This window comes from Macaca nemestrina, chromosome 6 (genome assembly GCF_043159975.1).
Source record: "Macaca nemestrina isolate mMacNem1 chromosome 6, mMacNem.hap1, whole genome shotgun sequence".
Classification (NCBI taxonomy): domain Eukaryota; kingdom Metazoa; phylum Chordata; class Mammalia; order Primates; family Cercopithecidae; genus Macaca; species Macaca nemestrina.
In genome coordinates, this window is record NC_092130.1 from 73,394,037 (window position 1) to 73,406,163 (window position 12,127).

The 12,127-nt window shown below is 35.1% G+C and overlaps 1 long non-coding RNA gene across 1 annotated transcript in view; it reads left to right on the forward strand.

Moving 5' to 3' along the window:
• The window catches only part of LOC105471087 (uncharacterized), a 70,393-nt gene that overhangs the window by 13,282 nt on the left and 44,984 nt on the right, over positions 1–12,127 (forward strand). Inside the window, exon 3 of the long non-coding RNA XR_980977.2 lies at positions 8,409–8,456. This is a non-coding gene — a long non-coding RNA (uncharacterized lncRNA). The remainder of the gene's footprint in view (positions 1–8,408; positions 8,457–12,127) is intronic.

Consider the following 12,127-nt stretch of genomic DNA (forward strand, 5'->3'; position numbering starts at 1 on the left):
TAGAAGACATTGACATTCCCTTAGATTAAAAGGAGGATACCAGTCTATCCTCTGGTATGTTGTAGCACATGATCAGTTGATAGTACTCAGTAACACCCAGGAGGCCAGATGCCAGGCATACAGGCTCCTAGCCTATGAAAAATACCTACTCCCCAAATGAAGCACAGGAACTCTTGAGTCATCAGTTGTAAAAATATCCTGGGATGATGAGTTTATTCAGTGGTAAGTAGTATGAATAGGTCCTCATGGAATTTTGGGAGGCTCCCTGAAGTTCTGGTTGGTGTAAGACCTCAGGAAGCTTGCACACATCTGTGGTACTGAATTTCCTGCTTTCTCTTCAAAAAGAGAACCTTAATGAATCCACTCCACTGCGTATTACTTAGTGGTGCCCTTCAAAACTTCAGGAAGAGCCATGCCTATAGAAGACCCAACCATAAGCAGCAGCCCCGTATGCCTGTCTATCTGACTTGATCTAGTAACCTCATTCCTTTTGCCTTGCTTACTATGCTCCACTAACCTTCTTTATGTTTCTTGTTTCTGCTTTTTAAGCATATGTTCATGTTGCATGAAGGCTTTTATATTTGTTCCTCGTGCTACACAAAATGTCTCACCAAAATATGGGCATGACTACCTTCTCACTATGTTTTAGCTCAAATATAACCTTTCCACAGACATCTTTCCTGTCCACCTAACTTGCATCCCTTCAATCATTCTTCATCACATTTCTCTATTTAATGTTTTCACAGCTCTTACAACTGTCTGAAATAATCTTATCTGTTGCTAATTATTATGTTATTATTTTCTGTCTTCCTCACACTATAACATAAGGTAAGAAGAATAGAGACATTATTTATAGAACCCACTGTTCTGTCTGTAGTGCTTAGGACAGCATGGGGCACATAAGAGATGTTCAATAATTATTTGTTGAGTGAAAGAATGAAAGAATACACGAGTTGTAGTAAACTTGAAAATTGAGACTGTGCCAGAGGTTATGGATACTGTGACAAGAACCCCTCTTTCCTTTCCTGTCACCTCCATAATCACTTCCTCTTAATATATTTAAGCATTATGTAAAATATTTTTGTTTTATATTTTGATTTATTGGATCTACAGAGTGATTGCAGAGAAGATAAAAGCTGGACCCAGGAACAAGTATGAGAGCATAGTCTGCTTCCAGAACTGTCATGTTGTTGGAGAACACACAAGCAAAAGGGATGAAAAAGTTTAGTGTAGACATTTTGTTAGATGTGGCATGTTATCTGTGTATATCTATGAGTCATCGATCTTTATATTTTGATTTTCCTTTTAACATGTGCAAACTCCAGATACAAATAAGTTTTGTGTTTAAGTATTTTTTTTCCAATTCTCTTTTTATATTTTATCTTGTATTGAAGTTCAGTTACCAATTTTGAAGAAAGTTGAAGTTGATATAGTAAGCAGTCTCAGATCAAGTTTGCCATGTGTCTACCATTTTCTAAAAAGATGTAGTTTGAAATATCTTCTTTGACCATATTATGTCTCCTTTATATGCTGTTGAATCTTTTAAGGAACGTAGATAAATTTTGGGAAATTTTGCATGGGTTATTTATGTCACATCTTTAATTATTTCTAGCATATAATCCATAAAACATTTGGATTCAAATGGTGATAAAAATGAATAAAAATGATTAAAGCAAAAAATTATATGAACATTAATACTAATATTTTTGATCATCTGGGATTTTTAGATCCAAAAGTGGAAAGTATTTGAAATTTGTACTCACATAACTTGTTTTGTACATAGTTTCAAGATTAAGAAGTGTACATATTTGAGACTAATATTTCTTTCTGTTTTATTTCCAGAAGTTATTTTTTGGTTAAGTGACGAAGACAAGAAATTATTCTCTAATATGTAGTATTATTAATAACTTTTTATTTGTGTAGTTTATAGTGTTAAGTTTTTTAAACTTTTTTCTAACAAAATCATCATTCTTTATAATCAAAATATACTTTGCCCTTATGTTTTGTTCAATGTATATTAAAGTTTTGTGTACATACTAGAATATATACGTATTTATTCATATATAAACTAGGAGTTCTGAATACCTTGCAGATTATAAGCACTAATCTAAAATATTTACATCTTTTTTCCAAAGAAAACAAAAGATTTGTTGCAAGAGATAGGAGCTGCTTAAAAATAGTATCGATTCTTAAAACCTGTTGGAAAATGAAGCTAAAACAAGGAAAAAACCCCTAAGGGAGTATGAGGCCAGTTAAGCTGCGTACATATGTTTGCTGACAGTTGGAAGAACGAACATTTCTCATCCCCTTTTGACTGCATTTAAAAGCGTTGGAAAAGCTTGTGGATTCAGGTTTCAGGCTCTTTGCAACTAAATTCCTTTCCTTTTCATATTTTAAATTTGTAACATGTTCTGTATAGTCCTTAAGTGAACATCCTGTTTTCAGGACTTCTAAAACTCCATTGCTTTGAACAGCATGCCACATGGCAGTACTACAAACATAAAGAGTCCAGCTGTTAAGATGGAAAATACCATATAAATCACTGTAAAAGCATCTTGTCTTACTACTTTGGAGAGCCCACTGAAGTATTTTAAAGGAAAGGGATACTAACTTTAAAAGCCTCCAAAAACACTGTCATGATTCTTTGAATTTTAGATTACAATCTCAGACTGTTTCATGAAGGGAAGGTTTACATAGCTTGTTCCCTGAATAAAGTGATATATTTTTTTCAATCATTTCTCAAGTGTGCTTCTGTCCCTGACCTCCTCCATGTGGTTTGTGAGATCTAAAATTGTATCATAATTAACTCTATTTAAATAATCATTTTAAAAATAGAAAGTTCTTTGAAATAATATTCTAGTTATCTCCACTGTATCCTTAAACATAAAAATAAACTCCCAGGCAAATCTGGGTTGAAAATGTTTCTGGCAAGAGAAGCAGCCTCAACTAGGACAGTCTTAGAATTTGAGACCATTCTGGAAAAATACTGTGGCAAAGTATTGCTCTGAGTACTCATGCCGTGGATAGTTTTTATTCCTGATATTACAGAATTTTGAATTGAGATGTTTTGCAAGCTGATGGAGGGAATTACAGTGACAGAAGAAGAAAAAGTCTAACTGTTATAAGACAAAGGGCTTGGATTTAGAGACATGGATCTGGCTGAGTAAATGTTAATTCCTTCTTCTGTTTTAGTCCAAAATTCTAATGCATGGATCCTATTAAGGTGTCCTTATTATCACACTTCAATTGCTTCTTCACTTGTCATGGGGTTACTGGGGCACCGTTCTAGTCAGTCTCCAGGATTTCAACCAAAATCTCTGCAGCTAAGAAATTAATTGGAAATGGGAGTCTTAATCCATGTCAGTTTGTCCCTATTTTGTAAAATCAATTTTGCTTTCCTGACTTCCAAATAAGACTCTTAATCACTTTATTTACTATTTGAGCTATTTCAGAGGGCTTGGTTGAGCTTTCTCTTCCTTGGCAGAATTGTTTCTTTATCTGTCTGATTGGAAGACAGTAGAGAATGGAGTTGTTATGGATTTTATACTGAATTCGATATAGAGTTTGGGGCAGGGTATTTAATTTTTCTTTTTCCTCATCTGTAAACTAGAGGAAAGGAATGACAAAATCTTTCTTATAGAGTTGTTATGAGCATTGAATGAGTAAATATTTTGTTAAGAATTTACCACCATCCCTCCTGGTATGCAACAAGTGCCTGTACCTGGATAGGGACAGGGGATGGACAGCCCGATGCACCAGAATTTACAATCTTAGCTCATTCTCTTTCTGTTTAATGGCAGCTTGGGATAATTTAGAAATACAGTGTTAGAGATGGAAGGGCCTTAAAGACTGTTTAGTCGACAATTTCATGTTATAGATGAAGAGCTGAAATCTAAAATAAGACTGTGATTTTCTGAAGGCCACTTAATGAAACATCTAGAACAATACTCTCCATGTCCATTTTCTAAGTTCTGGGTCATACCATCACACATACATTCCTATTACTCATCTCTCTATTTTTATTTCTGGCAACTTCTCAGTAGGGGTGAAACATGCTTGGTAACAAATCTGCTGTGAAGATACCAGAGAAGTTCATTTTCTCATTGAATCCTTTTAGAATGTCATGTTGATTGAGGAAAATAGGGTGTGTGGAGCAAAGCATGGAAGAGATTGTTCCAATGTTTCTATTAGGTAGACATGGCCATGATTTATTTCAGTAACCATCTTTGTAAAGAATGAGCTCCTTGAACCTAATGTTCAAATAAGAAAGTCATCTATTTATTTGACTTATAAGAATGAACATAGAAGCAAGATTTGGATGTGCATGTTTGTGAAGTTATTATGCAATGAAATGCAAAGACAGACAATTTAATGCCTTTTATGGATCAGGTTAATGCTTGCTGTGCCTGAAGCTTCCCCATTTGACAAATAAGAACTTAGATTTATCAAATGTTAAACACATGGCTTTAACGGTTCGTATTAGGAGAATTCCTGAGGGATTTGCACTAGTTGTGAAGTTGTATTCACTTCACTTGATTTCTTTTCTGTGGTTCTCCTATTTCCCTTTGGGATGTGTTTCTTGTGTCTGTTATTGCTTTGAAGATTTTTCGTTTCTATCTCATGCTTAACACCTGCCATTGACTCCTTGTATAACTTATGAGAAATGAATGGCATTCTTCCCCCGGGTATAAAGTAAATATGTGCTGATTTAGAAAAAACAATGTATATTTTCCCCTTATTTGTACTAAAATAAGACTTCACTTTTTGGTGTTGATAAATTTTTGGAAACTTAATTTTTTTTTTGTATCCTCAAGTATTTTTTACTTTGTGGAACAAAGCAAAAATGACAGACATCCTGTGATGTTGCTTTTAGACAACAATATATTCGTGAGAATGTTAAATAAAGGGATAACTTGAGACCCCAGGAAATTCTTTTAGAGTACGATTTGATTCTCAGTTATCTTTATAAATTTCAATTTTATTTTTATGGTGATAAATATTTTATAACAATTTGAACTTGAAGTGGGACATACATATTGTCATGCTGTAAAAAGTGATATCCAAGGCAGCATTTAGGGCCCATTCTTGAATGCTTGACTGGCAGTCATATGGAGAGATCATCTGTATCTTTTGGTTTCTTTCTGTCAGTTTGTAAGTGGCAAGAGCAGTATGTTTTAAGTATAAATTGATCTGCATTGATATAAATAACAGAGAAAATTATATTGGTGAATTTACTTACAAAATGAATCACTGGAAAGTGTTCAGTCTGTATTTCTGGGGTTGCATCTGTTCTTTTTCTGTTTTTATTAATCTTGAATGATTAAATAGAAAGCAGGATAGAAGAAAAAAAAAAAACAACAACATTGAGGTTTGAACAAAACTTACGTTCAAAGGGATATTTCTTACTTCCTTACATGAAACCTTCACATCGGCCCTTCTGGCAGAGCTCTTCTTTCTCAAATTTTCTAACCTTTTCTCAGTTGGAACAACTACCTTATAACTTTTATGAATATTACCATTACCACCACCATTCAAACCTTTATCCTTTTTAAGTTAGAAAAAAACCCCACAAATCTCTTAATCACTTCAGAATTATGTTTTAATTATAAACAGATTATTTGATAAATAAAAATAATGTTCTAAGGGAGCTTGGGTGGTGACTTTGGCAAATAGGAAATGTATGTGTTGCAGTAGCGATGATTATCTTCAAAAAATAATTAGGCTGGTTGCTTGATGTCCTACTTCTGAATATCTTCCAAAATTAGCAAAATACATTTAAGGCTACAAAGAATCATAGTTGGAACAATTTATGCATCATTTTTGGGGTGAAGGAAATTTATAAGACTGGTTCTTTCCAAGCTAAAATGACCATGGTAAGATCTATAAGGACAGAGGAAAAAGCCGAGCCCTTTTTACCATTTTCATGTGTTCTCAGTGTTATCTCCTGGTGCCACATTGACTGAAATTGCTCACCGCTCCCACTTACCTTGCATTGGGTGTAATGTGAAGAAAAAATATAAGTTATTTAGTCATAAGGTTTCTGTTATAATATCACATTTTCATTTTTTTTCATAATTTTTTGCACATTATAAATTGTATTATTTTGCCATTTTGCCTATGAACCCTAGATAAATGGTGAAAATACAGGACTTGGGGTTGACTAACATTTCTCTAGTTTTCTTTAGTGAACCATTATGTATATATCTCATTGCATGCATTTCACTTAATGATTGCTCACTCTCCTCTAAATAAGTTTTGCTGACATCAATGGCCATGTGGAACAAATTATTGATTCCTTCTCCCTCCCACATTTTAATATGAAAAGTCCCAGGCTTGGTCTTTGACCATGGTTCCTTTCTCTATTTTTTTATTTGAAATGGAGTTTTGCTCTTTCACCTAGGCTGAATTGGAATGAAGTGGCTCACTGCAACCTCCACTCCCTGGGTTCAAGTGATGATCCTGTCTTGGCCTCCTGAGTATGTGGGATTATAGGCACCCACCACCATGCCTGGCTAATTTTTGTATTTTAGTAGAGACAGGGTTTCACTATGTTAGCCAGGCTAGTCTCAAACTCCTGACCTCAGGTGATCCACCCGCCTCGGCCTTCCAAAGTGCTTGGATTACAGGTGTGAGCCACTGCTCCTAGCCTCCCTTCTGTATTCTTACCCCTTTGCTGTTCTCTTCCAGGCTCAGTCTTAAATATATGCGTGTGTGTGTGTGTGTGTGTGTGTGTGTGGGCATGTGCATGCATGTGTATATGTATATTTTTGGCATATATATACATATATATTTTACATTTATAATTTTAGTTTGAACCTTTTTCTGAACTGTAGACGTAGATATCCAATTGCCTACTCAACGCCTCCACTTAACTATCTAATTTGAATTTCAAACTTTACATGTCTGAAATAAAGCATATCCCTGCCCAAGCCTGACTTCTCAGTAGACTGTCCCATCTTAGTTAATGGGAACTCCATTCTTTTAGGGGATCAGACTTAAATCATCCTTGGCTTTTCTCTTTCTTTTATACCTCATATCTCATTTGCCATCCAATTTTAATGAGTTTACCTTTTAAATATATTCAGAATCCACCTATTCCTACCACCTTCATTGCTAATTCCTTGCATCAAGCCATCCTCATCTTTCCCCTTGGTTACAGCAGTAGTCTTGTAATATTGATCTTTTGTCCTTGTCACCTCCCTGCTTCCCTTCACTCCAGTCAACTCGCCAGCAGGAGTCATCATGTTGTCATTCTTTTGAGACATAGTCAAGTCATGACACTCCTCTTCATGGAATTCTCCATTCCCATCTCACTTGGAAAATAACCAAAGGTTTTACAATGACCAAGAAGGTCATAACTGATCTGGCTTCCCATAACCTTTTTGACTTTTTCTCTTGCTTCACTCCTCACTCATTTGGCTGTAGTCCATTGATGTCCTTAAAAATGTCAGACACTCTTCTATGTGGGTTTTCTCTTTGACTGACATGAGCTTCCTCAAAATATCTACAAGGCCTACAAAGCTAGTTTAAAGTATTTTATCAAATATCACCTTGTTAGTGAGGACTTCCTAAACACCATACTGACTTTTTTTTTTTTTTTAAGTCATAACACCCTCATTTCTCAGGCACACCTTAACTCCCTTTTCTGATTTTTTGACTCTATATAGCATTTAGCACCATCTAAAATTTCATTATTTTACTTATCTTTTGGAGTGTCTATTTTCTGCACTAGAATGTAGAGAATAAACTCTATTAAAGGCAAGATATTTTGACTTTTTAAAAACCACTCTATCTCCTATACTTAGAATAATGCTTGGCACATAGTAGTATTGAATACATATTTATTGAAAGAATAATATGAAATGAAACTATCATAGTTTGTGTGCTTTTTCTTTAGTGAATTTGAAGGAAATATAAAATGTTATGAAAGCAACACCTGTCCAGGATTTGGAATGGCATCAGTATTTATTAGAAATGTGATCACAAGTAAATCCCATAAACACTTTAAATTTTAGTCATCATAAGTATAATTATGGAGCTTAAATGAGATAATGTGTGTGAAAATGCTTGTTAACTGCTAAGCATTTTACTAATGCTATTAGTGTGTTTTTCCCTTAGGATTGAATTAACTTAATCTTATGAATGGATTGATTTTATTAGTACTAGATTAACCTCTCTATATTTGTTCTTTAAATCATTTTCTCTTAAGTGTTTGTGATCCCTTTTCCAGATTAATGTAAATACTTATGATTGGTTAGGCATTAAGCAGTTACTGAATGTTTACTACTGGTATGCATGATACAATAACTACAGTCTAATGAGAATATGCATATTTCATGTGTTTCCAAAATCTATTTTTAAATAGTTAGTTAATTTATATTCTTTACTTGTGTCATGATCTCCTCTAGGTGTTCTACATGTATGAAGTTATTTAATACTTTTAACAACTTTATGAGGTGAGTACTATTTTCTATATTTTGCTGATGAGAAAACTGAGACACAAACAAGTTAATTTGTTCAAGGTCATAATTTATATCGCCTGTGTGTGCACACATGTGGTTGTATGCTTAAAAGTAAAATAATTTTAAGATTAGTAGTATAGTTTTAAAAAGAAACATTATAGTTGCATACTAAGTAGTTATGTGACTAAACACAACTATTGGCTGATCTTTTCTCATTCATACAGTATAACCTGTGTGTGTTTTGAGTTGCTAAGATCTTGATATTCTTTCTGAAGTGTCATCGTGTTAGTCCTTAGAATTCATTTTAAAGAATAGAATGTTTTGTAATTTCAATATACAAAAAAATTTGGCTTATGGAAACATTTCCACTTCTCACCAGTGTGTCCACAGGATCCTAAAGTACGATTAGTGGGAGAGGGCTATTTGTTTTCTGCCATGTTTCTGCTGTTGTCTTGGCCTTGCTTCCTTCTTGGCTTTATCTGCATTTTTTTTTCTATTAAGGGTGTTCACTTTCACTAAGACTATATCTTAAAAGTAATCAGAAGAGATCCTGATCCTTTTTTTTTTTTTAATTTTTAATTTTTTTTTAATTTTTTATTTTTTTTGAGACAGAGTCTCGCTCTGTCACCCAGGCTGGAGTGCAATGGCTGGATCTCAGCTCACTGCAAGCTCCGCCTCCCGGGTTTAAGTCATTCTCCTGCCTCAGCCTCCGGAGTAGCTAGGACTACAGGCACCCGCCACCTCACCCGGCTAGTTCTTTTGTATTTTTTAGCAGAGACGGGGTTTCACCATGTTAGCCAGGATGGTCTCGATCTCCTGACCTCGTGATCCTCCTGTCTCAGCCTCCCAAAGTGCTGGGATTACAGGCTTGGGCCACCACGCCCGGCCCAGTTCTTTTCTTCTTACAATTGCTGTTCAATTCCATACTTGGATAAATACGTATTGGAGGAACCTTCTGAAAAATTGGATACAAAGTCATTGGTCATTATATATGGTTATCCAGAGCACAAATATTATTTGAGAATCTACTATGTAGCAAGAATTAGGTAAGATAGGCAAAATTCTTACTCTTGAAATTTAGTTGGGAGGCCAATATGGGAAGATAATGAGTTTTCTGTTAATAAATTCTGGGAAGAAAATAAGGCAAAGTGATAGGAGAGTAACTGGGTGGCCCTTAGGCGTACATGAGCTAATCATGTCCAGATCAGAAAGCCTAGCTGGCCAGAGCACAGTGACTAGAGCAGAAGGCAGTGCAAGATGAATTCAGAGTGGCAGGCAGGGGACAGAGATATTGATCCTTATGGGCAAGAAAAAGAATTTGAATTTATTTATGATTGAAAGCCATCTATAAGCCAGGGAATAACAGAAGCTTAATCATGCTTAGAAAATTCATTCTGGCTTCAATGTGGAGAATGAGAACTGGGGTCATGGGAAAGAAGATGTGTGCTCCATGGGTTCTTTGAGTTGACCTTTGGCAGATACACGCTAGGTGAGTAGCTTTACCTCCATTTATACCTCTCTATGAAAGAACAGAATAATTTTTTGTCCACAAATCTTTGACATATATGCTATCTTAATCTTTTACTTACATTTGCTTTTGACAAAATACTAACTTATGTTTACCTCATATAGAGTTAAGCATATTTGGATTTTGATGATTATTCGTTAAATTCATTCTGAAATGAAAATTAAAAAAATCTAACATTACATGATACATGATATAACGTGATATTTCAGGGTTTTTTTTTTTTTTTGGATGGAGACATACTGTCACTCTGTCACCCAGGCTGGTGTGCAGTGGTGTGATCTCGGCTCACTGCACCCTCCGTCTCCCAGGTTCAAGTGATTCTCCTGCCTCAGCCTCCAGAGTAGATGGGATTACAGGCACCTGCCACCACGCCTGGCTAATTTTTGTTTTTTTCAGTAGAGACAGGGTTTCACCATGTTGGCCAGGTTGGCCTCCAGCTGCTGACCTCAGGTGATCCACCCAACTAAAAGTGCTGGTATTATAGGCGTGAGCCATCACACCCAGCCTCAAGGGGCCTTTTGATATGGTAAAGTCATTGAACCTTTTTAATGTGATGTACTTTGAATTGTTACATTGTTCCTAATAATAGTATACAATGGTACCACAGAACTGGGCGATTTCCTGCAGCCTTATGCAACATTGCACTGGTGAGATACGAGATCATGTCATGAATTCCAGGAGTGTAATTTATAAGATCCTTTATTCAATTTTGCCCAGTGTCATTTAGTAAACTTGCCTGAAGGACTATGTAGAAAGTAAGGTATGATTTCTCCTATCTCAATTTTTTTCATTCATTTTAATTAAAATGAAAAAGAGTAAGAAGATACTTGGTTTCTCTGAAAGTGGCCCTCTCTTTTTACTTCATATTGTTTTCAAGAAGTCTGTTTAGTTTTTAGGGATATTATTATTGACATAACTCTTCAGTTTTATGAAAATGTTCCAGTTGTTTGTGGTTTCATCTCCACCCTTTATTCATAGTAGTCACAAGAAAGAAAGCAACAGCCATACTTTTTAAGGTCCAGTAGAAATATATTTATTGATAGAAATGAATTGCAAAGGACAGCATGCAGAAATTTTTATATAGTCTCAAGTGATAATGATAGAAATTGTTTTTGACATAGTGTTTCAAAAAATGCTGTAGAAAATCAGAATAAAAAAGTGATGCACCTAACTTGTTTTTACATGCGTCACAGAGTATCACTTTGGCCTATTCTGTTCAGTACAGTGGAGAATAGAGCATCTGAATATGGGTACCACAAAAAGCCAGATCTTATAATTAAGTGGCATTTATTTATTTTCTGGATACACAATCAAGGAGTAGAGAGACTATTTTGTAAATTTCATATATGCATATTAAAGGTATTATGTAGTTTTCTGACATTATATAACTGGTTTCAATCACAAAAGGAAAAGTAGGGTATTTGTTTTCTATATCCTAAGTTTCATTCTACAAGAGACTAAGGTATAGTACAATTACTAGGTTATTGTCTAAAGAAGACACCAGAAGCTTTACATTGGGTTTCTGCAACATGGACTTAGGATGAGTAGGTTACATGCTGTCATGGGTTACACTTATAATGGATGAGTCTATAACCACTGCTGTTCTCCTCTTTCTCACTCCTACTGGCAGCCAATGGGCCTCACTTGCAGTTTTCAACACTTAGTAGAACGGATACCAATACCGATACAAGCCTGTTTAGGGTCAGTGTAATGGTCCCTTTAGGAAAAAGTGACTCATACCAGCCACTGCAGTGTGGCTCTGTGATGCAGCTTTCAACCTGATGATGCTCTCTTTGGAACACCAACAATATACCCTCATGGGTGCTAGATAAGATAGAGGAGGCTGAGGGTCCTGGACAAGAGGTTTCTCAAATCATGAGCTTTAGAACTGCAATAACACACAGGAAAAGATAGCTGCAGACAATATCTAGGGCAAATTTTACATAGCACAATTGCCACTGGAAAATACAAAAATATAGTTTAAAAAGAACATTAAATTCCATGTGCACATTACTCATGAAACTATTTGTTTATTAGACAAATTCTAAATAGATATACATGATGCTAAATTACAATGACTAATGATTAAGTGTATCTCACAAAGTAATTTTAATTTTTATGTACTTTACGTAAAAGG